A 27,953-nucleotide genomic window follows, 5' to 3' on the forward strand; every position below is an offset into this window, starting at 1 on the left:
GAAATTGTGTCACACGTATGGGGATGTTTGTGGAATACTGGCCAGAAAGCTCAGTCCTTTTAAGCACGTTTGAGATGCTTGGCTGATGTAATGCCCAGATGGAATTTGGAGCATGTACAGACATTCTGTAGCTGGTTCCCATCTGCTGACCATGTGATAAAGAGGGGCTTTTTTGATTGGCTGTGGGGCCAGAACTGGCATCCATTCAAAAGGCTCTAACTGGCCAAAGTGAGTGGCTTGCTCTGACTATTGCTTTTTTTTCCCCTTGCTGCCTTTAAGGAGAGGAATGAATAAATGAATGAATAAGTGAGTGAATGAATGAATGAATGAAAAGGGATTTAGTAAGTGTTTACTATGCTCAAAGCACGGTGTAGGGCCCGGGGATCCTTACTTGGGCCCCTGGTGGCTCAAATCCCAGCATGGACATTAGCTCTTGGGAGCCTAGTGTCTCACCATTCTGATCTTTTAAAGCTCAAAGGGTCATCTGTCTCTGATACTCTTTACCTAAAAGCAGGAAGGAAAAAATGCAAAGAAAAAAAAAGCCCCTATTCATGGACCACATAAGCTATTTGGTGCTTTGTGACTGAACCCCAATTCTGGCTCTGAAGCTGATCTCTAAAGCTTTTACTGTTTAGCATCTTGGAACCAGTAACAAAACGTCTGCATGTGATTCAAAGTCCATGTGGGGATTGAATCAGGTAAGCTTGTTGTATGTATTCATAAAGAAGATTATTAAATACTTACTTGAATAGAATAAAATCAAGTTTTCAAGCAGCCATACCTTAAAATGCTCTCACTTCTTGAGGGAGGACCAAGTATATGGTGAAAAACGGGAGGAGCTTCATGAACCAATAAGAATCATAGTTACTCAGAGGGTAGGGAAGTAGGGAGTATGATGGATCAACAAAATGAAAAAGATCACAAATGGGAAACTTTGCAGAGAATCTTAACATTTTTTTGTACATCCATTAGATGGTGAGGTCAGAGACTGTCATTGCCTCTTTTTTGTATCTTTAGCACTTAGCACTGGCACATAGTAGGAGTTTAATAAATTATTATTCATTGCTTGCTATTGATTGTTAGGGACTCCATTGGCAGTCTATTGAAATCTATGTACCCCTTCTCAGTATAATGTTTTTAAGTGGATAGAATAAAATAGATAAGGCTACAAAGGAAATCAATGACATCGAAATAAAGACAGGGGTGTGCTGGTAAATGTTTAATAGTAGACTTTCTGGAAAAAAATAAAGTTTGCTAGACATTCTTTAAATTTAATCTCCATTATTAACATTTTCTCTATCACTTTAATTCTAGACAATCAATAAAACAAAACAATAAATGAGACCTGGTTTGTGGTGGGGGCCAGTTTCTGAAGTGTGAATGCTCACAATGAAAGTTTAACAATAGCCTTTCAGGGCTAGTTCCAGCTGACTCCAGAACATCGTTGGGATAGAATTTTTCCCCATTCAAGTTTATAGATATCCCCAACTTCTCACCTCCAAGTCTATCCACAGAATGAACCCCAGGTTAGGAGCCCCTGCACTACAGGGGTAGTTGTAAGAATTCTGTGGGTTCCTGGTTTGTGTGACTTCTAGTAAGTCCTTAAAAAGTAAAGGGGATGGTGAAAAATGGCATTTTCTCTCTTCACCAGAAAGATGACAACAGTTACTTGCTTGCTAAAATAAAGTCTCCTACTTTATTTGCCTACTTCAATATGAAAAAAGCATGCCTTTCAAACTGTATGGGCCAGTGACCACTGAAATCAAGAGTTTGGAGTCTGAATCAGAGATCAGAAAAGGTCTTTATTGTTTCTCGTGAGAAAGGGCACAGCCCTTGTAGCTCAAGCAGCAGCAGCCAGAGAGTGAGCATGCTGGCTGTGAGAAGCAAAGTTTTATAGCCCTAATGCATGCCCCCTCCCACTCTCTTACCTCTTTCACCCACTGGCTGGGTACTCAAGGCGTACAATCTAAACGCGGCAACTAATACCCAATAGAAGCAAACATACCCATATTTGGGAACTAGATGTATGTATCTGCCAGGAAGCAGGAGCGACCAGGAACCATCTGTGCTGAGGTGGATTTTTGAGAAAGATAAAACTCAACCTCAGGGCTTAAGCTTGAGGGAACTACACTTCAGGTCATCTCTCATGAAATGAAACTATTTCCATTCCCTGTAAGAAAAGAGGAAGTATTCGACCTTGCTTTTGATATGAAACATAATTGCAATTTTGCATGTGCTTGCTTACTGTAGGCTTGCAACTTTGAAGAAGCTGATTTAACCTTTTTTTATTTTTAAAAAATTTTAAAAATTTTTAACATGTTTTTAAAACTTTAGGTTACAAATTTTCTCACTTCCTCCTTTCCCACCTACCCTCATTGAAAAGGCAAGCATCTCGATACAGGTTATAGATGTGTAGTCATGCAAAACACTTCCATAGTAGTCCTGTTGTGAAAAACTAAGTATATTTCCCTTCATTCTATCCTACCCCCATTTATTATATTCTCTTTTTTGACCCTGTCCCTCCTCAGAAGTGTTTGCTTTTGATTATCCCCTCCCCGAATCTGCCCTCCCCTCTATCAACCCCCTGCTCTCTTGACCCCTTCCGCCCTTATTTTCCTGTAGGGTAAGATAGATTTCCATAGCCCATTGTGTATGTTATTCCCTCCTTAAGCCAAATCCTACGAGAATAAGATTCACTCATTCCCTCTCACTCTACCCCATTTCCCCTCCACTGTAAAAGACTTTTCTTGTCTGTTTCATGTGAGATAATTTACCCCATTCTACTTCTCCCTTTCTCCTTCTCCCAGTATAATCCTCTCTCACCCTTAATTTTATTTTCCAGATATCACCCTTCATCTTCAACTCACCCTGTGCCCTCTATCTATGTATACATACACATAATTTTTTTTTCCCTCCCACTATCCTAATACTGACAAAGGACTCATGAGTTACAAATATCATCTCTCCATGCAGGAATGTCAACAGTTCAACCTTAATAAGTCTCTTATGATTTCTCTTTCCTGTTTACCTCTTCCATGTTTCACTTGAGTCTTGTATTTGAAAGTCAAATTTTATATTCAGCTCTGGTCTTTTCCTCAGGAATGCTTGAAAGTCCCCTATTTCATTGAATGACCATTTTTTACCCTGAAGGATTATACTCAGTTTTGCTGGGTAGGTGATTCTTGGTTGTAGTCCTATCTCCTTTGCCCTCTGGAATATTATATTCCATGCCCTACGCTCCCTTTATGTAGAAGCTGATAAATCTTGTGTTATCCTGATTGTGTTTCCACAATACTTGAATTGTTTTTTCTGGCTGCTTGTAATATTTTCTCCTTGACCTGGGAACTCTGGAATTTGGCTACAATATTCCTAGGAGTTTTCCTTTGGGGATCTCTTTCAGGAGGTGATCAGTGGATTCTTTCAATTTCTATTTTGCCCTCTGGTTCTAAAATATCAGGGCAGTTTTCCTTGATAATTTCTTGAAAGATGATGTCTAGGCTCTTTTTTGATCATGGCTTTCAGATAGTCCAATAATTTTTAAGTTCTCTCTCCTGGATCTATTTTCCAGGTCAGTTGTTTTTCCAATGAGATATTTCACATTCTCTTCTATTTTTTCATTCTTTTGGATTAGTGTTACAGTGCCTTTATTTCTCAAATTGTCACTAGCTTCCAATTTCTCCATTCTAATTTTTAAGGAAGTATTTTCTTCAGTAAGCTTTTGGACTTCCTTTTCCATTTGGCCAATTTTGCTTTTTAGGGCATTCTTCTCCTCATTGGCTTTTTGGACCTCTTTTGCCATTTGGGTTAGGCTATTTTTTAAGGTGTTATTTTCTTCAGTATTTTTTGGGTCTCCTTTAGCATCACTCTCAGTTTTTCCTCTACTTCTCTTACTTGCTTCTCAAAATCCTTTTTGAGCTCTTCCATGGCCTGGGACCAATTCATATTTTTCTTGGAGGCTTTGGATGTAGGAGCTTTGGCTTCGTTGTCTTCTTCTGGTTGTACATTTTGATCTTCTTTGTCACCAAAGTAAGATAATATAGTCTGACTCTTTTTGTGCTGCTTGCTCATGATCCCAGCCAATTACTTGAGTTATAAACTCTTTGTTAAGGTAGGAGTCTGTTTCCAGTGTGGAGAATGTACTGTCCCAAGCTTCAGGGGTTTTGTGCAGCTGTTTTCAGAGATACTTCTAGGGACCTGTAAATTTTCAGTTCTTCCAAGGTGCTATGATCAAGGGTGAGGTGTTTACTCCTTTCCTGGCCTGTTCTCTGGTCTATGAGTGACCACAAGCAGTCTTTTCTGTCTTGGAATTGTGAGGGTTTCCTCTTCACAGACACTACAAGCTCCACCACGCCAGAGCTCCTCCTAGCCCCAGGACCACCACCCAGAACTGTGACCCAGATCCAAGCACAGGCAAAGCAAGAGAATCCTGCAGCAGTGCAGAGCCCTGCGATCCCCCTCTGATCAGCCAGCTGATTCCCCCTCAGTCTGTGGTCTGGAAGCTCAAGAAGCAGCCGCTGCCCCAGGACCATGCTCTTGGAAACTGGAGCTGAGACCACATGCTCCTCTCTCACCACCGCAGAAACAGACTTTTCCCACTGACCTTCTAGGTTGTCTTTGGCATTCATGGGTTGAGAAGTCTGAAAACTGCCACAGCTGCCTGTGATTCAGTCCTCTGAGGCCTACTCCAGGTTTGCTGCGGCCTGCGCGCCCACACCACACTGAGCTCCTTTCCCCGCCCGGCATGATATACCTTTCTGATCAACCATCCAGGTTGTCTTGAGCTGGAAATTGGTTTTACTCTGTCTTTTTATGGGTTCTGCTGCTTTAGAATTTTTTTAATAGGTATTTGGAGGGGTTTGGGGGAGAGCTCAAGCAAGTCACTGCTTTTACTCCGCCATCTTGGCTCAGCCCCTGAAGCTGATATAACTTTAACTACCTCAGTTCTCATATTATATCCCATAGCTGGGCACCTAAGGAATCTTAGTTACAAAGTAACAGGAGGAGCCAGAATGAAAGAACCAACTTATGCCTTACCCTGCATTAAAATGATTTATGTTGACCATGTAAGTGAATGGATTGGCCCTCTATCAACTGAGTGTTTTGCTTTTGACGGAAGTTATCATGTAAATTTCATTTTTGAAGGAGGAGTTCAAGCTGTCAAAAGGACTTTTAGTCTGGAGTACTGTATAGGTGTGCAGACAGGTAAGGTTCTGTAGATATGGACAGTTGTTAAAATGTATAAGTCTTTTCTTTCTTTTTTTTTTGGGGGGGGGAAGGGTCAGGTTAAACAAGCCTGTCCTTTGTTTAATGTTTTCTTCATCTGAGTGCTTGCATGGTAGCTGAGTGCTCTCCTCCTTTTGTTGTGGACATCTAGACAGAAGTCTAATTCTAACTATCTCAGGGGAAACCTTATGTATAAATGCAATTTTGAAGACCTTAAGGGAAACTCTGGATCAGGGCATGAGCCAAAAAGAGAGAGAGAACTGCTGAAGTCCCCAAGAATGAACTCAATCTCTCTAAATTCAAAACTGTCTAAGAAAAGATTATCAAATTAGTAGATGAAAAGACTATGGGTATAGCTTGCCTAAGTTTTTGAGAAAAAGTTTTATAGTATCCTTGTGGAGAAGATAGAGAAATGGACTTGATGTAAATAGATACTGATAATTAAATAATAAATCTATTGAAGGATAATAACAGATAGATTCAGAACTGTTTGGATGACTGGACTCAAAAACAGTTGTTAAGAATTGAATGACAACGTGACAGGCAGTCTTCAGCGGAGTGCGTCAGTGATCCGTGCTTGATTCTGTGCTAACACACATTTTTATCCATGGCTTAGATAAAGGCACTGAATGAATGATTATCAGATCTGTAGATAACACAAATTTGAGGAGAATAGATAACACAGTAGATGACAGAATAAGGATGCAATTTTCTTTTTTTTTGTGACAAGCTTGTGGACTAGAACTGAACTGAATCTAATTAAGAGAAATGTGATATGGATATGGATATGTGATATGCTATGGATAAATGTGAAGTCTTGCATTTGGAGACTAAAAAATCCAGTGGTCAGCACAAAATGCAAAAAAAAGGAAGGATTCCCTAAATTTTGTGAGGTTCTCAGGTCATTCCTATTTATGTAGGACACTTTACTGAATGTTGCAGACCCTTCTGGATAAGATCCATAATTGCTCAAGACAGTTCAGCTAATTGTCCACACAGGAAAATCCAAGTGGATGAAGAACATAATGTGAAGTAGGATGGACAATCCATAGAACTGGTCATTAGTATGTAGATCTGGGACAGACATTGCATACAGGATAATAATTTGGGCTTAGAAATGAATAGAAGGAGAACATGTTGGAACACCTTTGAGAAATAGCCCAGCATTTTTTATGGCCTCAAACTTATCCTTGAAACAAAAGTCCATAATTTTTATAATCATCCATAATCTTCTGTTGATACTGTCTGGTGACTATGAGTCACAGCATACCATAGCCTTCAAAGAATTAAATGGATAGTCACCCAAAAGGCAATGAAAAGATGCCTAGTGGGTGTGAGTAGGCAGTAATGCATTACCAACAGAGAACTGTGTGAGAGAAGCAGCATAAAAGATATAATCAGAAATAGAACCAGAAAAGAAAACATTGTTAAGAGGAGATAACTAATGCACAGTCTAGGGTAGTAAGAAGAGGGGGAACCTCAAAGAGTTAGAGATACATGGATGAACTTCTTGACAGGACAAGTTGTGGGTTACCAATACCCACAAATGTTCCCCTAGGAAATGCAAACTCCTTTCAGCTGCAGGTTCAAAAGTGAGCTTAAATTTTATATTTACAATGGACTAGTTCTCCTCATCCCATTGTACCAATGATATATTAAAAGATTGAGGGGAAGGGTTCTAGTTCAGTCAGTTAGTCAATAAACATTTATTAAGCTTCTACTATGTGCCAAACATTGTGCTAAGGATACAAAAAGGGGCAAAAGACAGTCTTTGCCCTCAAGGAGTTCACAAACTAAAACTAGTTCATTGGGTAGATCCTCTTTGGCAGGGGTTATTAACCTCTTTTATGTGATGCTCTCCTCTGGAAGCCTTATGACTATGAATCCCTTCTGAGAATAATGCTTTGAAAAGCATAAAATACGTAAGACTGCAAAGGAAACCAATTCTATGAAAATACAATTATGAAAAATTTTTTAAAGAGGTCACAGACCCCAGTTAAGAATTACTGATCTGTGGAGGATTTATGGGAGGACATGAGAGAGTAATTACAGGATAATAAAACTTGAGGCTCCACTAATGGAGAGGTCTATATTGATGAGATCACAGATTTAGCAGAGGAAAAGAAGGAAGGAAGGAAGGAAGGAAGGAAGGAAGGAAGGAAGGAAGGAAGGAAGGAAGGAAGGAAGGAAGGAAGGAAGGAAGAAAGGAAGGAAGAAGGAAGGAAGGAAAAGAGGTAAGGAGGGAGGGAAGGAAGGGAGGGAGGGAGGGAGGGAGAGAGGAAAGAAGGTTGCTTCTACACCCACCCACCAATACTATACCTTGTTAACAGGATTTTACTGAGCCAGTTTCTAACCTGAGAATGAAGAAACAAGCCAGAGGCAAAGTGCCAGTAATCAGGTAGCTGTTTAATTAATTATTTTCATTATGAGGAGCTGATGTGCAAATCCAGGATTTTCCTGATCAGAATTCCACCTTGCTGAAGTGAAGACAGAGATTATATACATAAATCACAAGTGGGAAGGGAGTGAAGAAGGTGGATTACAAACAATTGTTTCCAGGGCTTGAGTGGTTTCCAATGACAAACCCACATATGGAAAAAAAAATACAAGTCTGGAGTCCTGTGGTAGCAATATTGCTTGAGTCCTTGGGGGTCATTACTTGGTGGCTCACAGGACCAGAGTTCTGTGATGGTAACAGGTTCTACAGTCTTTGATTCACATTCACCTTCAGGTATGAAGGCAGGCAGAAGGATGCCAGTGATTGTGTGTCTTGTTAAAGCATGATTGCTCAGTTCAAGCTGCATTGTGAGTTCTCTCACAATAGAGACAATTCTGAAAAATCTAATCTATTAGTATATTCATTACATATATCATATCGATTATTATAAAAATCATAATTCCACAATCCCAATCTTTAAAAAGATTTTTTCCAAGAACAAGCACTTTCTTTATCTCATTCTTAGCTTCCTCTCTGGGAAGGCTGTGAATGACTGAAATTTTTACTTTTTTAAGGTAAAGTTATATCTAGATCCTGATCCTATTAGCTCAAGAAATAATGGGAAGTGCAGGCCTGAGTTGATGTCATTCTGAAAAGACAGCGTATAATTTCAGGAAGTGACACCTTACCTCTCAGATCCTATGATAGTTCAACCCACTGTATTAATAAGTTAATACATCTTCAGGCAATTCCTTCCTTCCTCTTTTCTCTTGGCCCCAGTGGGGGCAGCATGAGTAAATGCTGTGGTCTTCCTACTGCTAGAAAGCTCCGAAGCCACAGGAGAGACCAAAAGTGGCATGACAAACAATAGAACAGATCTCATTTGGGCACTGCCTTGAAGGCCAACCCATTTAGAGGAGCGTCTCATGCAAAAGGGATTGTCTTAGAAAAAGTAGGTGAGGAAGCCAAGCAGCCCAATTCTGCCATCAGGAAGCGTGTGAGAGTCCAGCTGATTAAGAATGGCAAAAAAAATCACTGCCTGTGTTATGAACGATGGCTGCTTGAACTTTATTGAGGAAAATGATGAAGTTTTGGTTGCTGCATTGGGTAGAAAAGGTCATGCTGTTGGTGATATTCCTGGAGTCCCATTTGAGGTTGTAAAAGTTGCAAATGTTTTTCTTCTGGTCTCGTACAAATGTCAGAAGAAAAGACCAAGCTCATACAAATTGTATGACGTCTTTGTCATAGTAAAAAATTTTCATGTAACAAAAAAAGAGTTAAAGTTCAGTGTTTTCTGGAGTCTCTCCAGGGGAATTACATGCTTTATTAATTCCTTGTAAGAATTACCAATTTGCTCACAGGAAGTAGTTCAGTCAAATTATTTAATAATCTCCCAACCTGTCACTTTTCTTGAAGAGGACCATGACATCGGGAAGGTGATGCCATGACTTGCAACTTGCAAGTCAATTGGATTTACTTGAAGCAGGGCTTTGCAAAGTCAACAGCCTCATTCTCTCCCCTGAAGCCATCTGGGTCCAGTGGCAAGATGTAGATCAAGAAGACTGGAGATGGCCCATGATGCAGTGGGAGACCTTGGCCTTTGTTTTGGCGAGGCAATCAGGGTTAAGTGACTTGCCCAGCTTCACACAGTTAGAAAGTGTCAAGTGTCTGAGGCCTGATTTGAACTCAGGGCCTCCTGACTCCAAGGCCAGAGCTCTATCCACTGCACCACCTAACTGCCTTGTCTAGCACTCAGACCGAAGCAGCAGCATCCATTCAATGATTAAGGCAAGGTAACGAAAGACACAAAGAATGGCCTCTTTTACCTAGTTTTAAAAAAATGAAAAGAAAAGAAAAAGAAATCAGTCTGAGAGGGGAACAGCCTCAGGGTTTCTGGCCAAAATAAAAAAAAAATTGCAATTTACACTTACTCTGAGCCAACCAGGCCCAAACAATGACCAAATGAGGATTGGGGTAGGACCTATTGTTAGCCAATTAATGAGAACCCTAGTGACTTGGGTTTAAGGCGCCCTACTTAAGAAAGAAATCTTACCTGTAAACCCCAAGATATCTTTCGAGGTTTCAGCTATCAAAATTTATATTCCCTTGGGTAGAGCACCCAAAGGTAAGGGTATGATTTCTTATGTGAACTGAGGGAGAGGAGGGAGAGGGGATGGGAGGGAAGAAAGAAGCAAGCTTAAGTGAAAGCGAAACCTATTCTCTGGCATTTCTACTTGAACTGTTCAAGGCTGCTTCCCGTAAAGCTAAAATTAAAGTCCCACAGCCTTCAGAAATTCAGCCTACTTCTCTAGAACCTCTGGAGAAAAAGCATTACAATTTGCTGATTACTTTAAGTGCATATTAGGAAGTTTACTTCATTTAAAGCCTAGGCTATTACAAATAGAAATGAAATAGCATTATACAATCCAAGATTCTACTTTCAAAGAAGGAATTCTCAGGACAGCTCCGGTAAGTTCCGGAATGAAACAAGGGTTTCATTTCCTTTATTAGACTTAACAGTGGAGAGGTCTAGGTTTGTTGTTGTTGCCATGATCTTTAAACAAATAAAACTAGACATATGTATGCATATACCTGTGTATATATATCTGTATATACATACATACATACATACATATGCCAATATAGGGTGTCCCAAAGGTCTTAGTGCAGTTTTAAACTTATTCAGACTTAAAACGACACTAAGACTTTTGGGATAACCTGTATTTTTAGTTTTTATATATACACACACACACACAAAGTGTGTGTGTGTATGTGTGTGTGTGTGTGTGTGCGCGCGCGCGCGCGTGTGTTGTAGGGCAGGTGGATCACAAGGGGTCTCCTTTTCAAACTTTAGATCAGAGATTTGAAATGTGAAACTCCTCACAGGGCTAGTCCTCTAATTCTATACGGGGGCGGGGAGGAGGCCGCTAAAAGAAAAAGCTCTACCTGATGTCTGAGACAGTAAAATGATAGACTGGCGGGTGCCATTAAAATGAAACAATTCGGAGGCCAAACGGGCTGACAATTTGGGATTTTTATTGACAACAGACTCACAATACCCCTTCATCTTCCCATCACGACAGCGGGGGGAGGGGGGACCGGTAGTGGGGCTGGGGAAGAACCACCCAACCAACCACAAACAGGGCTTGTAGCACTCTGCCTACAGCACGTCACCGTTCAGCTCAGGGAAAAGGAAACTAACATACAAGTGACCTCCTGCCCCACCCGCCCTTTGCAGAAATCCTCCAAACGTTTGCCAGAAATCTTCAAAACGGTAAGAATGAATATACTGAGAAGTAGGAGATGCCAAAGGAAGGATCAACGCAACAGAGGACAGGCAGGGATACTGACAAGATGCAGAAAGCCAGGGAAAAGTGGGGATGGGAGGAGCTGCCTGATTTTTTTCTTTTTTTTGTTTGTTTTTATCCTAGAGCTTTTGTTATTTTATTGGAAAAAGATTTTTTAAATGGTTTGTAAATTTTTTAGAGCCATGTTTAAGATAAAGTGTTCATTCATATGTTGTAACCCAGGCCCTAGCTCTCCAAGAGGATTTCTAAAAGTTATGTCATAGGAAGTTTTAATGTGTATAATATATGTATGAAATGACTAATACGGAAATGTTTTACGTCATTGCACATACCATCTCAGGAAGGGGACAGAGGGGAGGGGAGGGAAGGAAAGAGGGATAGAATTCAGAACTCAAAACCTAAACAAAAAACACATCTTAAAATTATTTTAACATGTAATTGGGGAAAATACATATTTTAAAAATAATATATGTATTATATATACACACAAATACATATATATGTATGTGTTTCTATATACACACATATAATATATATAGATGTAGATATGTATTAATATAAAGATATACACACATACATATCTACAGGTACTACAAGATAATTATAATTCCTGTATCAGAAAGCTAGCAGGGTAACCCTAATCCTAAGAGATCATCTAAATCTAATCTAAGACATGTCCACCCCTAAGGAGCACTGTCATTTTCATAGAGGAGTAATACAAAAACTGCTCAGAAAAATACTAATTCATTAAGTTCTTTGAGACAAAAGTTGTATTCAATGAATGTGGGAGTCTCTCTCCATTTTAATTTTATTTACTTATTTTTAAAATTAATTATTAATTTTTTTTATTTTCTTAATTTATTTTGATTTATCAACAATCACTTCCAAATGCTTTTGAGTTTAAAATTTTTCTCCCTCTTCCTCCCCACCACCTCCCCAAGAGGCACAATCTGATATAGGCTTTACATTTACATACCTATTAAACATATTTTCACATTAGTGTTGTAAGTAAAAATTAAAACCAATAGGAGGAACCATCAGAAAGATGAAACAAAACTCAACAGAAGAGAAAAAAAGATAGCATTCACTTCCATAGTTCTTTCTTTGGATGTGGGCATTTTCCATCCGAGGCCTCTGGAGATGTCTTAGATCCTTGTAATGCTGAGAAGGGTTAAGTTTATCAATATTAGTCATTGCATAACGTGGCTGCTGTTGTGTACAAAGTCCTCTTGGTTCTGTTTACTTCACTCAGCATCAGACCATATAAGTCTTTCCAGGTTTTTCTGAAGTGCCTGTTCATCATTTCTTATAGCACAATAGTATTCCATTACATTCATATACCACAACTTGCTCAGCCATTCCCCAATTGATGGGCATCCTCTCAATTTCCAATTCTTTGCCACCACAAAAAGAGCTGCTATGAATATTTTTGTACATGTGGGTCCTTTTCCCATTTGTTTGATCTCTTTGGGATATAGCCCTAGAAGTGCTATTGCTGGATCAAAGGGTATGCACATTTTTGTAGCCCTTTGGGCATAGTTCCAAATTGTTCTCCAAAATGGTTGGATCATTTCACAACTCCACCAACAATGTATTAGTGTTCCAATTTTCCCACATCTTCTCCAACATTTATCATTTTCCTGTTTTGTCATGTTGGCCAATCTGATAGGTGTGATGTGGTACCTCAGAGTTGTTTTGATTTGCATTTCTCTAATCAATATGATTTAGAGCATTTTTTCATATGACTATAGATGGCTTTAATTTCTTCATCTGAGAACTGTCTGTTCATATCCTTTGACCATTTATCAATTGGGGAATGGCTTGTGTTCTTATAAATTTGTCTTAATTCTCTATATATTTTAGAAATGAGGCCTTTATCAGAGAGACTGGTTGTAAAAATTCTTTCCCAATTTTCTACCTTCCTTCTAATCTTAGTTGCATTGGCTTTGTTTGTGCAAAAACTTTTCAATTTAATGTAATCAAAATTATCCATTTTGCTTTTCATAATGTTCTCTATCTCCTGTTTGGTCATGAATTCTTCTGTTCTCCATAGATCTGATAGGTAAACTATTCCTTGTTCTCCCAGTTTACTTATGGTATCAGCCTTTATATCTAAGTCATGAACCCATTTTGACTTTATTTTGGTATATGGTGTGAGATTTGGGTCTATGCCTAGTTTCTGCCATACTCTTTTCCAGTTTTCCCAGCAGTTTTTTTCAAAGAGTGGGTTCTTATCCCAGAAGCTGGGGTCTTTGGGTTTATCAAATAATAGATTACTATAGTCATTGACTACTGTGTCTTGCATATTTAACCTATTCCACTGATCCACCTCCCTATTTCTTAGCCAGTACCAAGCAGTTTTGATGATTGCTGCTTTATAATACAATTTAAGATCTGGAATTGCTAGGCCACCTTCCCCTGCATTTCTTTTCATTAGTTCCTTTGATATTCTGGACCTTTTGTTTTTCCAAATGAATCTTGTTATTATTTTTTCTAACTCTATAAAATAATTTTTTGGTAGTTTGATTGGTATGGCACTGAATAAGTAAATTAGCTTAGGTAGGATTGTCATTTTTATTATATTAGCTCGGCCTACCCATGAGCAACTGATGTTTTTCCAATTATTTAGATCTGATTTTATTTGTGTGAAAAGTGTTTTGTAATTGTGTTCATAGAGTTCCTGGGTTTGTTGGTAGACTCCTAAATATTTTATAATGTCTACAGTAAGTTTAAATGGGATTTCTCTTTCTATCTCTTGCTGTTGGGCTTTGTTGGTAATATATAGAAATGCTGATGATTTATGTGGGTTTATTTTATAGCCTGCAACTTTGCTAAAGTTGTTTATTATTTCAAGTAGTTTTTTACTTGATTCTCTAAGTATATCATCATGTCATCTGCAAAGAGTGATAGCTTTGTTTCTTCTTTGCCTATTCTAATGCCTTCAATTTCTTTTTCTTCTCTTATTGCTAAAGCTAATTTCCAGTACAATATTGAATAACAGTGGTGATAATGGACATCCTTGTTTCACCCCATCTTATTGGAAATGCTTCTAGCTTGTCCCCATTACATATAATGCTTGCTGAAGGTTTTAGATAGATGCTATTTATTATTTTAAGGAAGACTCCATTTATACCTATGCTTTCTAGTGTTTTTAATAGGAATGGGTGTTGTATTTTATCAAAAGCTTTTTCTGCATCTATTGAGATGATCATGTGGTTTCTGTTGGTTTTGGTGTTGATATGCTCAATGATGCTGATAGTTTTCCTAATATTGAACCAACCCTGCATTCCTGGTATAAATCCTACCTGGTCATAGTGTATTATTCTTGTGATAAGTTGCTGCAATCTATTTGCTAGTATTTTGTTTAAAATTTTTGCATCTATATTCATTAGAGAAATTGGTCTATAATTTTCTTTCTCTTTTGACTCTTCCTGGTTTAGGTATCAACACCATATTTGTATCATAAAAAGAATTTGGTAAGACTCCTTCTTCACCTATTTTCCCAAATAGTCTATATAGTATTGGAATTAATTGTTCTTTAAATGTTTGATAGAATTCGCATGTAAATCCATCTGGCCCTGGAGATTTTTTCCTAGGGAGTTCATCAATGGCTTGTTCAATTTCTTTTTCTGAGATGGGGTTATTTAAGTATTTTACTTCCTCTTCTGTTAATCTGGGCAATTTATATTTTTGTAAATATGTATCCATTTCACTAAGATTGTCAAATTTGTTGGCATATAGTTGGGCAAAATAATTCCTAATTATTGTTTTAATTTCCTCTTCCTTGGTGGTAGCTTCACCCTTTTCATTCTTGATACTAGTAATTTGGTTTTCTTCTTTCTTTTTTTTAATTAAATTAACCAAAGGTTTATCTATTTTATTGTTTTTTCATAAAACCAGCTCTTAGTTTTATTTATTAGTTCAATAGTTTTCTTAGTTTCAATTTTATTAATTTTTCCTTTGGTTTTCAATATTTCTAATTTGGTGTTTAATTGAGGATTTTTAATTCGTTCTTTTTCTAGTTTTTTTAGTTGTATGCCCAATTCATTGATCTCCTCTTTTTCTATTTTATTTACATAAGCATTTAGAGATATAAAACTTCCCCTAAGAACTGCTTTCTGCATCCCATAGTTTTGGTATGTTGTCTCATTATTGTCATTCTCTTGAATGAAATTATTGATTGTTTCTTGATTTGTTTTTCATTTTTTAGATTATTTAGTTTCCAATTATTTTTTAGTCTATCTTTCCATGACCCTTTATTACATATAACTTTTATTGCATCATGATCTGAAAAGGATGCATTTAATATTTCTGCCTTTCTGCATTGGCTTGTGAGGTTTTTATGCCCTAGTACATGGTCAATTTTTGTGTATGTGCCATGTACTGCTGGAAAAAAAGTATATTCCTTTCTATCCCCATTCGGTTTTCTCCAGAGGTGTATCATACCTAACTTTTCTAATGTTCTATTCACCTCTTTAACTTCTTCCATTTTAATTTTAATTTAGTTTAGTTTTAGCTCCTTTTCTGAAAACAAATACTTTTGGTATCTGCCTGACACCATGGATGAGTCAGAAAGAGACGATTTCAGGACTAGTATTGAGAAGACTTGAATTCTGAACCTTGGACAAATGACTATCTCTCTGAGCCTAATTCTTCTAGTAAGCAGGAGAAAACACTGGAGAATTAGATAGGCTCAGCAGTCAGTCATCCCCTGAGGCAGCAACAACCTAGTAAATAACTTTCTTTCCCTGCCTTCACATGAGCAGAAATCTCAGGCATTCACTTCCATTCAGGAACATCCATCTCTTTCTCATTCTCCTTTTGCAATGCATGGGTTGCTTTTCAAAGGTTGGTGAGTCAAATGGCCCATGTAAATGAAAAGGAGAGTGAAAAAATGATTGTGCGAGCTCCTTCTGAAGCCTGTAGTTCTTAGGACCTTACAGCTATTTTTCTGGTGTATATGGATTTCAAATCTATTGCCAGCCTTGTAAGAGGCCAACACCTATCTTCCACTTTGTCCAACCATTCAAAAGTGACTCAGTGTGCCAGAGTCAGTCTAAACCAAACATTTTATCTGACTAGAATAAGAAAAATGTTATCTCATTATTGTCATTCTCTTGAATGAAATTATTGATTGTTCCTATGATTTGTTGTTTGACCCAATCATTTTTTAGGATTAGATTATTTAGTTTCTAATTATTTTTTAGCCTATCTTTCCATGGCCCTTCTCTCTTCCTCCCACTCTTTATCTGTAAATATTAACTGAGACACAACTCTTGGCTTTGAATTTCTGTGAGTCCACAACTTTATCATATTTGCTAAGTTAAGAAACAAAAGTAAATACTGGTAGTGTGATGGAGGTCTGATGCAGGTACAGAGTACTTCAGCCACTTCTGGAAGAGTCCTGATGACATAGCATATGTTGCATGTGTAGACATTCTGTAAATGGGGGGTTGGAGGGAGGAGGGAAGGGAATAAGCATTTATATAGTGCCTTCTATGTGCCATGCTCTTTTCTGTTAAGCACTTTACACGTATCTCATTGATCCTCACAACAAACTTGCAAGGTAGGTGCTGTTATTACCCCTATTTTACAATTGATTAAATGACTTGCCCAGTGTCACACAGCTAGTAAGTATCTGAGGCAGAATTTGATCTCAAGTCTTCCTGACTCCAGGTGCAAGACTCTATCCACTGTGCCACCTAGCTGCCTAGATATAACCTAACTGATTACAATTTTCTATCCATGGGTTAAGAGAAGCCTCCCATCTTGGAAGGCGGAGCCAAGATGGCAGAGTAAAAGCAAGCAATCGCTTGAGCTCTCCCCCAAACCCCTCCAAATACTTGTGAAAAATGACTCTAAACAAATTCTAGAGCAGCATAATCCACAAAAAAACAGAGTGAAACAAATTTCCAGCCCAAGACAATCTGGATGGTCGATGGGAAAAGTCTGTTGCACTAAGCTGGGAGAGAAGCACAGTTCAGCGTGGGCTAAGCAGGCAAAGACCAGGCCTCAGCAAACCTGGAGCAGGCCTCAGGAGACTGAATCAAGAGGAGCTGTGGTGGTTTCCAGACTTCTCAACCCACAAAGGCCAAAGACAACTTAGAAGGTCAGTGGGAAAGATCTGTTGGACCTGGGTGAGAGAAGAGTGTGGTTCAGTCCTGGTCCTAGCACAGCCCCAAGGTGGTGGCCACAGTGGCAGCAGCTCCTTCTGGGGCTCTTGGCCTACAGCTGGTGGGGGAGATCAAGCAGCTGATCAGAGGGGGATTGCAGGGATCTCTTTGCTGGCACTGAGGCAGGATTCTCTTGCTTTGCCCATGATTTGGGCCCCAGTCCTGGGTAGCAGTCCTGGGGTGAGGAGGAGTACTGGCATAGCAGAGCTTGTGGCAGCAGTGAGAGGGAACTCTCCTCTCATTTCCAGGGCAGAAAAGAGTGCTTGTGGTCATGTACAGGCTAAGAGAAGAGTAAACACATCTCCTTAGAACATACCACCTTGGAAGAACTGAAAACTTACAGGTCCCTAGAAGTATTTCTGAAAACAGCTACACAAAACTCCTGAAGCTTGGGATAGTACAACCTCCACACTGGAAGCAGAGCCCTACCTTAACAAAGAGTTTAAAAGTCAAGCACCTGGCTGGGAAGATGGGTAAACAGAGGGGAAAAAGTCAGACTATAGAATCTTACTTTGGTGACAAAGAAGATCAAAACATACAACCAGAAGACAACAAAGTCAAAGCTCCTCCATCCAAAGCCTCCAAGAAAAATATGAATCAGTCCCAGGCCTTGGAAGAACTCAAAAAGGAGTTTGAGAAGCAAGTAAGAGAAGTAGAGAAAAAACTGGGAAAAGAAATGAGAGTGATGCAAGAAAATCATTAAAAATTGTCAACAGTTTTCTAAAGGAGACCCAAAAAAATTGGCCAAATGGAAAAGGAGGTCCAAAAGCTCATTGAGGAAAATAATTCCTTAAAAATTAAAATGGAGCAAAGCTAATAACTCTATGAGAAATCAAGAAATTATAAAAACAAAATCAAAAGAATGAAAAAATAGAAGATAGTGTGAAATATCTCATTGGAAAAACAACTGACCTGGAAAATAGATCCAGGAGAGAGAACTTAAAAATTATTGGACTACCTGAAAGCCATGATAAAAAAAAAAGAGCCTAGATATCATCTTTCAAGAAATTATCAAGAAAAACTGCCCTGATATCCTCAAACCAGATGGTAAAATAGAAAGTGAAAGAATCCACCAACCACCTCTTGAAAGAGATCCCAAAAGCAAAACTCTCAGGAATGTTATAGCCAAATTCCAGAGTTCCCAGGTGAAGGAGAAAATATTGCAAGCAGCCAGAAAGAAACAATTCAAGTGTTGTGGAAACACAATCAGGATAACACAAGATTTAGCAGCTTCTACATTAAGGGACCAGAGGGCTTGGAATATGATATTCTGGAGCTAGGGTTAAAACCAAAAATCACCTACCCAGCAAAACTGAGAGTAACCAATGAGGGGAAAAAATTGATATTCAATGATGTAGAGGAATTTAATGCATTCTTGAGCAGTAGAGCTAAATAGAAAAACTGACTTTCAAATACAAGACTCAAGAGACGTGTGAAAAGGCAAATAGGAAAGAGAAATCATAAGGGACTTATTAAAGTTGAACTTTTTACATTTATAACTGGAAAGATGATATTTGTAACTCATGAGACCTTTCTCATTATTAGGGTAGTTGGAGGGAATATCTATAGACAGAGAGCACAGGGTGAGTTGAGTATGAAGGGATGCTATCTAAAAAAGAAAATTAAGGGGTGAGAGAGAAATGTACTGGGAGGAGAAAGGGAGAGGTAGAATGGGGTAAATTATCTCATATAAAAGAGGCAAGTAAAACTTTTACAGTGTAGAGAAAGAGGGGGAAGGTGAGAAGGAATGAGTGAGCTTTACTCTTATCACATTTGGATTAAGGAGGGAATAATATACACACCCAATTGGGTATGGAAATCTATCTTACCCTACCAGAAAATAGAGGGGGAAGGTGATAACAGAGGGAAGGATGATAGAAAGGAGGGCAGATTCGGGGAGGAGGCACCAAGGAAAAAGAATAAATGGGGGCTGGGATAGGATGGAGGGAAATATAGTCTTTCACAACTTGACTATTATGGAAGTATTTTGCATGACTGCACGTGTATAGGCTATGTCGAGTTGCTTGCCTTCTCAATGAGGGTGGGTGGGGAGGGAGGAAGGGAGAGAATTTGGAGCTCAAAGTTTTAGAAATGAATATTAGAAATTGTTTCTGCATGTAACTGGGAAATAAGATGCACAGGCAAAGGGGTATTTAAATCTATTTTACCCTATAGGAAAATATAAGGGGAAGAGGATAAGAGGGGGAGGGTAATAAAAGGGAGAACAGATTGGGTGAAGGGGGAATCAGAATGCAGGACCTCATGGGGTGGGGGGGGGGGAGGGATGAGGAGAAAATTTAGAACTCAAAATTTTGTGGAAGTAAATGTTGAAAACTAAAAATAAGTAAATTGAAAGAAAAAAAAGACAAGCCTCCTCCACCCCCTTTCTAACTGGTTATATAGCTGGAAGTGGAGGTCTAGTCAAAGAGACTGAGTTAGCTATGGCCTAGAGCCCAGTCTGTTGCCTCCTTCTCTTTGCTTTTTGTTTTGTTTTGTTTTAGGCAATTGGGGTTAAGCGAGTTGCCCAGGGTCACACAGCTAAAACATGTCAAGTGTTTTGGTCTGAGGCTGGATTTGAACTCAGGTCCTCCTGACTTCAGGGCCAATGCTCTATCCACTGCGCCACCTAGCTGCCCCTGTCTCCTTCTCTTCAGCTGTGCTATGGTGGTTTGATTATTTTGCTGATGATGTCTGGAAAAAGAAAATGTTGTAGGGAGAAGCCTTGGGGAACTTCTTTCTTGAGAGGCTACAGTGCCTAGAGAAGTAAGCATCAGGTCCTTGGCCTCTGTATTTGTGCTTCCTTCTAGGTGAAAAATCTTGTGGATTTTGAAAGGTCAAGAGAGTAAGCATCTGGCCATCTGGGGGGCCCAGCATTCCAGCACCCTAGTGTATAGTTTTTGTCACCAGCTCAATGTTGGTGAGGAACAAGGATGATCTTTGGGATCTAGCTCAATAGTAACTGAGAGGAAGAGTAAACTTGGTGGGACCAATGTTATGTGGAAACTCCTCCAACAGACCAGGGTGGGATAGGGAAGAGTGTACCCTGAGATATCTGGGGAAAATCTTTGTTCTCTTTTTTTTGTTGATGTAGCCTCATTCTCTAAGAACCAAAAAGGATATGTCTGGTCTCTCAGGGGTTTAGGGGTATTCTGAGGGATTTTGGGTTTTTCATATCTAATAGTCTTGGCTTGAGCCTCCAAGCTAAGTGGGGAGGACACCAATTCCATTTAACCATTTAACATTGATTAGTTTTTGCTAGTTTGGATATTTATTCCAAAGATATAAGCCAGAGCAAAGTACAAACACTTCCTTCTAATACCTTGAGGAAGACACTTCCTCTTATTCCACCTTAAGAATAAGTTGTCGAGGGAGGTTGAGTTGACTCCGAGCATAGTCTCTATATAGCATTGGACTTATCAAGTTTATATCCAAATGTGTATATCTATCAAAAAAAAAGTCTTTATCTCAACTACTACTGAGCTAGCTCCCAAAAGTCACTCCCAAAGACCACTTCTTCTTCCTCTGAGCATTAGGACTGAGTTGCTTGCAAAACCTAGAAACCGAGAAGCCTAAAGCCTCACTCTGGATATTTTAAAACTCATAAAATTGGAGCCTCCAATCCCTTCACCTACAAGGGAAAAGAATAAATGCAGAAGCCAAGGACTGAAGGCCTATTTCTCAGAGCCAAATGACCTCAACAGGATCCTAAGATCTCTAGCCTTACAGAATTGTCTTTCCCTGGACGCTGTCAGTGGAATAGATGCTCTTTGTGGGGGTAAAATAAAATATTACATGTTTATATAAATACATGTATTTTATATATATAAGCATAAGCCATGTTTCAAAGTAGTGATTCAGTTTAATTCAATGCCACAAGCATTTTTTATTTTTATAAATTGTTATTGATATCTCTGCTTTCATTTTTTACAAATCAGCATAGCACACCCAAAGAGAATGAAATAAAGAACTTAGTGTAAGGCTAACTTAGGCCTTTTAAAAGATGACCTCAGTTCCGGCTATACAGCCAGTCTCCACTCCACTACCCCTCCAAAAAGCTTCTCCTAACCATGGACATAGCAGAGCAGAACCAGTAAAACCCACCAGCAGACCTTTCAGCAGTTTGTCCTTTGGCCATGTCTGAAGTCCTATTGGAACTTAGACAACTGTAGAAAGCGAACTGCGTGGCAGCAGCCAGCCACACCCATGTACCTTTGCTCCCTGCCCAAGTCTTGTGGTGGAGTTTGCTGCTTTTACAAATGAGATACAAATAATCTATGAGGTCCTTTCCATTTCTAACATCCAATGCTTTCAGCTCTAACATTCTGTGCTTGGATATATATATATATACACACACACACACACACACACACACACACACATATACGTATATATGTATATATATATACATACATATGTACATATGTATGTATATATGTGTGTATTTATATATGTATGTATGTATATATGTACATATAAGTGTATTTATATATAATTTATATGTATATGATACAGTTTCTTCAAATCTTATACTTTGGCTTGCTTCTCAGAAAAAGCCTCCAGTCTATGGTCTTGCTGCTTAGGGACACCTGGAGCTCAGCGTCGTCCTAAGAGAGAGAAGGTCCTAGCAGCAGGGCTTAGTCAATGACCAGTGACGCCCTAGCTAGTGCTTTTTGTTCTGACCTCCATTCAAAGACTGATGAATGATGTGATACTTTAAACAGGTGTTTCAATAAGATACTCAGAAGGCAAATGTGCTGTCCTAATAGTGTGTCCTTTTTATTCTTAGGGGTCCCTAAGCTAAAGAGTTTGTCCTCAACCAGGTTAGAAATGTCTCTCTTGCTCCCCACCCACTGGGCTCCCAGGAATTTCATTTGCTGTGTGGGTCCGCAGCCTTTTTCTGCCTTAAGGGTCTATAGTACCACTTCTTTTCTTTTTTTTCAGCCAAAGAAAAGGTTTATTAGAGGCCTGCCATATTAGCCAGACTCTTGAGGAATCTGAGAGTCTGTAAGGTGTTGGCTAGGTTCTAAGAATCTGAGCAGTGGATGGATTTTAAGAATCTAAGCTATATAGTACCACTTCTAAAGAATTTTTGGCAACCTCTTCATTTGGGCTGATAGTGATTGTCACTGATAAAATACAAGAATGTCACCAGACCAGCAAGGAGTGATGGCAGATTGCAGGAATGTGTTAACGTTTCCTTGAGGCAGGGTAGCGATGATGTATTAGAGGCCCTGCCAGGTAAAAGGTAATTATTCCTGGTTTTCCTCATGGAAGGGGATTGGTATTGGCCAAGTCAATGACTTCATACCAGTTCTCCTTGGGGGTCACTGACCTTTCGTTTAAGGGTAGGTAGGTGGCATGGGGTGCAGGACCTGTTAGGAAAGAGAACTTAAAAAACTGTCAATACTAACAGGGAAAAAGGCTAGGCTCTTGGCAGTGAGAATGAATTCCCAAGATGGCTACTCCTCTAAAAAAGAAACAAAAGCACAAGTGACCAGGAGCACCGAAAAGCCAAGGAAGAAGACTTGGAAGACTCCTCAAAAGAACTAAAGTCTATCATGGCTCCTTCTCCAAAAGGAGACCAAACACCAAATGACCAGGAACACCAAAAGGCCAAGGAAGATTCCTCAACAGTTTCAGAGACCAAGCTTTCACCTCCCAGACCTGATGGCCCCTCCCAGATGCTGAAGATCCAATGTCACAAAAGGCAAATGTACCACCTTCCCAGGAGGTCAAACCAGCTGTTCCAGCTGCTCCACCCCAAGAACCTGTTCCAGAAGGTGACAAACTTGAAAGTGCTCCTTTCAAGTGGATAAGCCCACTTTTCATTTGTACCCTTATTGTAAGCAAAGTCTTCTGCAAGGTGAGCCATGGGTAGCCACTTCTATTCAAATTCAGCTGCCCCTACCCAGGAAAGTGAGGAGGCTCCTCTCCATGCAGACCCAGAAAAGAGCCCACCCAATGCTCAGCAAATACAAGGGGCGAGTTCCTTACTTCACTTCAGGCTGCACCAGCACCGGTGATCAGTGAGAGAGGAAGACATCTCCATCATACAGCTAGGCAGCCCCAAGTCATTGTCAATCATCAGAGGATAACACTATATGCTTGTCTTTACTGTGGAAGTGATTTTTTTTTGTTTTTTTGTGGAAGGGTTTTAAGGCCATACTCAGCCTTCTTTGCAAGGATGATGTCCCATCTAAAGATCTTGGAGAAGAAGCTTTGATACCATGCTATTCAACACCATGTGAACAGAAACTTCCAGAGCCATCCTGGTGTCTGTGACCAGAGGAAAGGGGTTACCTTGGCTGCAAACCAAGCTCAGACAAAATCCTCCTCTTTGACTAATCCCCTGTAAGAGAGAAAAGTTCAAACGGGCAGTGCCAAAATGCTAGCAATGAGGAAGAAGAAGAGGGATACTCCTTAACTTCAATATAGGAACCCAAGGGCTTTTAAAGGACTTTTTCCATCATTCCTGTTGTTCAGAAACCTGCAGTCAGCCAGCAGACTTCGTTGCCCACATGGAAACATATTCTGGTATCAGTTACCCTCGTGGTGGATAAGCCAGCTTTTTATATGCACCCTTATTGTAAGCAAAGCTTCAGTACTTCAGAAGCTATACTGGCACATCAATGCCCCAAATGGTGAGCTGAGGAGCCATGCTATACTTGTCTATAGGCTTAATTTCCATGAAACTACCATTTGCCTATAGAGTGGGAAGGGGCTGCGAGAGGAGGCATGTTTTCAGTGTTTGGTTCTGGTTAGAGTCACACAGTGATGAAAGGAGCTTTGTTTATAATGTAGTGACCTAGTTAAGTAAAGGGAGCTGGGGGTAAGGTGTAAAAGGCTAGTAGGAGTAAGGAAAGGAGGTGTAATATAAAATAGGAAGCATCAGGAGGAAAGAAACAAACTTGTCTTTGGGAAAAATAGATCCTGATCTCAGTCCTGGTATTTATCTTGTCTCCCTAAAACTTAGTTGAGCACAAAAGACAGGCTGTTAATCTTCACAAAGCAAGCTATATGAAAAACCACCTTGAAGATGGCCTAAGGAGGTTCCTAATGTTTGTAAGCATCAACTCATGGAGGCCTTGTTCTTAGGCTTGTGATGGGGCGTGATATTTGGCCTGACCACTCTGTGTGAAGATTAGGATGGATATATGGAACTTTCTCTGATGTAGTATCTGCCTGAAGTCAGGAAGATTTGAGTTCAAATCCAGCCTCAGACACTTGCTAGCTATGTGACCCTGGGCAAGTCACTTAATACTTTGCCTCAGTTTCCTCATCTGTAAAATAGGGATAATAACAGCACCTACCTAACCCTGGATCAAATGAGATCATTGTAAAGCACTTAGCACAGTGCCTAATACATAGTAGGTGCTATAAAGGTGTTAGCTATTTTTATTTTTATTATTGAAACTGTGTGGTATAGTAGAAGACATTTTTTTGGTGTCGTGGTGGATGAGGACCTTAAGCATACTATGGTCAAAGGTTATATAACGGGGAAGGCATTTCCACATCCAGAGTTCTCATCCAGCCAGAGGAAGAGTGAATGTCTGTGAAACCCTCTAACTGCCCCCTCCTTGCCTCTTCTGTTGTCCACCATCTCATGGACAGGATCTGAGGAAGATTCCCCCTCGTCAGAGTATGTAGCTCTCACACATTCCCATCATAGGCACTTAATAAATATTTATTGGCTGACTGACCACCCGGGATGAGTCTGACTAATCAGCTTCTACTTAGTGGTAAATTGCATTAGAAAAGAGGAGGTTGGGGCAGCTGGGTGGTGCAGTGGATAGAGCACCAACCCTGGAGTCAGGAGGATCCAAGTTCGAATGTGGCCTCAGACACACGATACTCACTAGCTGTGTGACCCTGGGAAAGTCACTTAACCCCCATTTTCTCACCAAAAGAAAGAGGAGGTCAGTAGGTAGCCCTCCTGAAAGAGACATCAACTCCTCTGTGATTGAGGGAATAATTCATTTCTCCCCCCCACTTTGTCCCCCTACATATCTAAGGGCTCCCCATCCATTTGCAGGTGTCACTGGCTTATGTTACCTAGGTCCCTTTCACTTAAACATCTTCATACCTTAGCAATCTTGTCCAAGGAGGTCAGAAGCAGCTGCTGCATCTTTTGAGGTGATTTAGATTTCTTGTCTTAGCCAGTGAGTGAGATTGTGAGTGGCCCCAGGAATCCCTGGCATCCCAACCCCAGGAATCCTGCCACCTCTCCACCATGGAAGCCTGGCCACCTCTCTCCCCACCCCATAGCAGAATGGCAGTCCTCTGATACCCTCCTGCTACTGACTGGAGCAAAGAGCCAGAAGGGCTGTGGAAGAATTGACTTTGAAACTGCAGAACAGGAACACATTTCTTAGGATAACAGATTTGGGGATCATGCATGTGGTTCTCAGTGCCATCAGCAGGCTTACACCCAGAAGGAGAGCACTGGATGGTGTGTGTGCATGTGTGTGTGTGTGTGTGTGTGTGTGTGTGTGTGTGTGTGTGTGCATGCGCGTGCAAGGGAGACTTGCATGAGGTTCCAGTTACTGAGGAGAATATATAGCAGCAAGCCTACTAATGAAGTAGCAAGAGAAACCAAAAGCAGGTTTGAGGATCAAGGAAGGGGATGTGGTTTTGGAAAGAGCAAGTTTGGGAAAGAAGACATTTGCAAAAGGCCATTTGCCTTATGCTTTTGTATTTCATAAGTGTTGCCTCAGGGCACTTGGGGGTCAGAAAAGGAGGGTTTTACAAGATAGGGTGACTCATACCTGGGCACAATAGCCTGGTCCCCACATCTGCAAAATGAGAGGGTTAGACTAGATGCCTGCATCTCTCCAGTCCTTCCAGCTCTAAGGCAACAACCTTGTCATCCTAACAGCCATTCTGACAGAGTAGTGAGGAGAGTCAGATTGCAGGAAATCCAGGAAGGGTCTAAAAGAAAATGAAAGACCCTGACCTGGGAGGCATGCTTAAGAAGCTAGACCCTGAGTGGCAAAAAGGGAGACATCCTCAAGTGAGTATGGGAGAGTGAAGGAATATGGGGGTGATACCAGGGCAGACAAGTTATCTATCATCCATCCATCTATCTGTCTGTCTGTCTGTCTATCTATCTATCTATCTATCTATCTATCCATATCTGTCCATTCATCTATCTATCTATGTCTATCTCTATCTGTCCATTTATCTATCTATCTATCTATCTATCTCTATCTATCTGTCTATCTCTATATGTATCTCTGTCTAACTTTCTATCTATGTCTATATGTCTAACTTTCCATCTGTCCATCTACCTGCCTTTCTGTCTGTGTCTCTGTCTCTGTCTCCCTGTTTTCTCTCTCTGTCTCTCTCTCCCCTTATCTCTCCCTTTCTCTCTGTCTCTCTTTGTCTTTCTCCTACCTCTCTACCTAACTACCCATTCAAACATTTATTTGCTAATTTGTTCACTGCTGTTTATTTTTAAAGGCTGGGCTCCCTAACTTGCCCAGGCTGTAAATGCAATGGCTCCTCACAGGCCCAATCTCTCAATTCATTGGCACAGGTGCTTTGACCTGCTCCATTTCCAACCTAGTGGACTCCTTTCCCAGAGGCTTACCATATCAATTTAATTCAATTAAACAACCATTAAAATTTTTTTAAACAAATTTTTATTGGTAATTTTTTAAATCACCAAAATTTCTCCCAATATCCCTCCTTTCCCCTCTTTATCAGAAAGCCAACCCATATAATACTATTTTTAAAGAAGAAAGGGGGGCAGCTAGATGGCTCAGTGGATAGAGTACCAGACCTGGGTTCAGGAGGACCTGAGTTCAAATCTGGCCTCATTCATGTAACACTTACTAGCTGTGTGACCCTGGACAAATCACTTAACCCCATTGTCTAGCTAAAAAGCAAACAAAGAAAAAAGGGGGAAAAGTCAGCAAAATGGATCAATAAATCAAGAAAGTCTGAAAATCTGTGCTATGTACTGCAATCTGCATCTCTGACCTCCATAAAGAAATCATGTCAGGATATTTTTTCTGTCTCTCCTTTTGTAGCTCTTGTTTTTCGTAATTTTGCAGCATTTGCTTTTTTTTTGTGAGGCAGTTGGGGTTGACTTGCCCCAAGTCACACAGCTAGTAAGTATTATGTGTCTGAAGCAAGATTTGAACTCAGGTCCGCCTGACTCCAAGGCCGGTGCTCTATCCACTGGGACACCTAGCTGCTCTAACCTTTTTTTTTTTTTGGTGAAGCCACTGGGGTTAAGTGATTTGCCCAGGATTGCGGAGCTACTAAGTGTCAAGTGTCTGGTCTGAGACTAGATTTGAACTCAGGTCCTTCTGACTCCAAGGCCAGAGCTCTATCCACTGCACCACCTAGCCAGCATTCACTTTTGATTGATTGGTGGATGTTCCTTCCATTTACATTGTTGTAGTCATTGTGAATATGGTTTTATTGGCTCTGCTTGCTTCATTCTGTAACAGAGCATGCAAATCATTGCATCATAATCATCATTTGTTTTTTAAATTTTTCTTAGTTTTTCATTTATGAAATAAAACAAGCATTTCCATAACATAGAATAAGAAAAAAATGGTTGCACATGAAGCTGCAAATCTATTATGTACAACTTGCTATTCATTTTAAATATATAATAAAATTATCATGTAACTTTCTTTTTCCCTCCTCTTTTTTCTTCTCTTTCCCCCTAGAGATGGCTACCATTAGACACAAATATATGTGTGTATACATATATAATTTATATTTATTTTACAAATTATAAATTTATAAATATATTCATATATATAATCATAAATATATTTATAAATTATAATATTTTGT

The 27,953-nt window shown here is 39.7% G+C and overlaps 1 protein-coding gene and 1 pseudogene across 3 annotated transcripts in view; both read left to right on the forward strand.

Moving 5' to 3' along the window:
- The first annotated feature begins 8,450 nt into the window (after positions 1-8,450).
- Positions 8,451-22,957, forward strand: LOC144455815 (small ribosomal subunit protein uS12 pseudogene; annotated as a pseudogene).
- Positions 9,901-27,953, forward strand: part of SAMD9L (sterile alpha motif domain containing 9 like) — a 48,299-nt gene continuing 30,246 nt past the window's right edge. Inside the window, exon 1 of one of the 3 annotated variants that reach the window (XM_078151772.1) lies at positions 9,901-10,129. The gene's annotated coding sequence lies outside the window, so the exon portion shown is untranslated. Of the gene's footprint in view, positions 10,130-10,815; positions 10,935-27,953 lie in introns of those variants that run through there. The other 2 variants (XM_078151771.1, XM_078151770.1) reach the window with 2 other exon arrangements.

This window comes from Phascolarctos cinereus, unplaced genomic scaffold (assembly GCF_003287225.1).
Source record: "Phascolarctos cinereus isolate Bilbo 61053 unplaced genomic scaffold, phaCin_HiC Scaffold_1;HRSCAF=81, whole genome shotgun sequence".
Lineage (NCBI taxonomy): Eukaryota > Metazoa > Chordata > Mammalia > Diprotodontia > Phascolarctidae > Phascolarctos > Phascolarctos cinereus.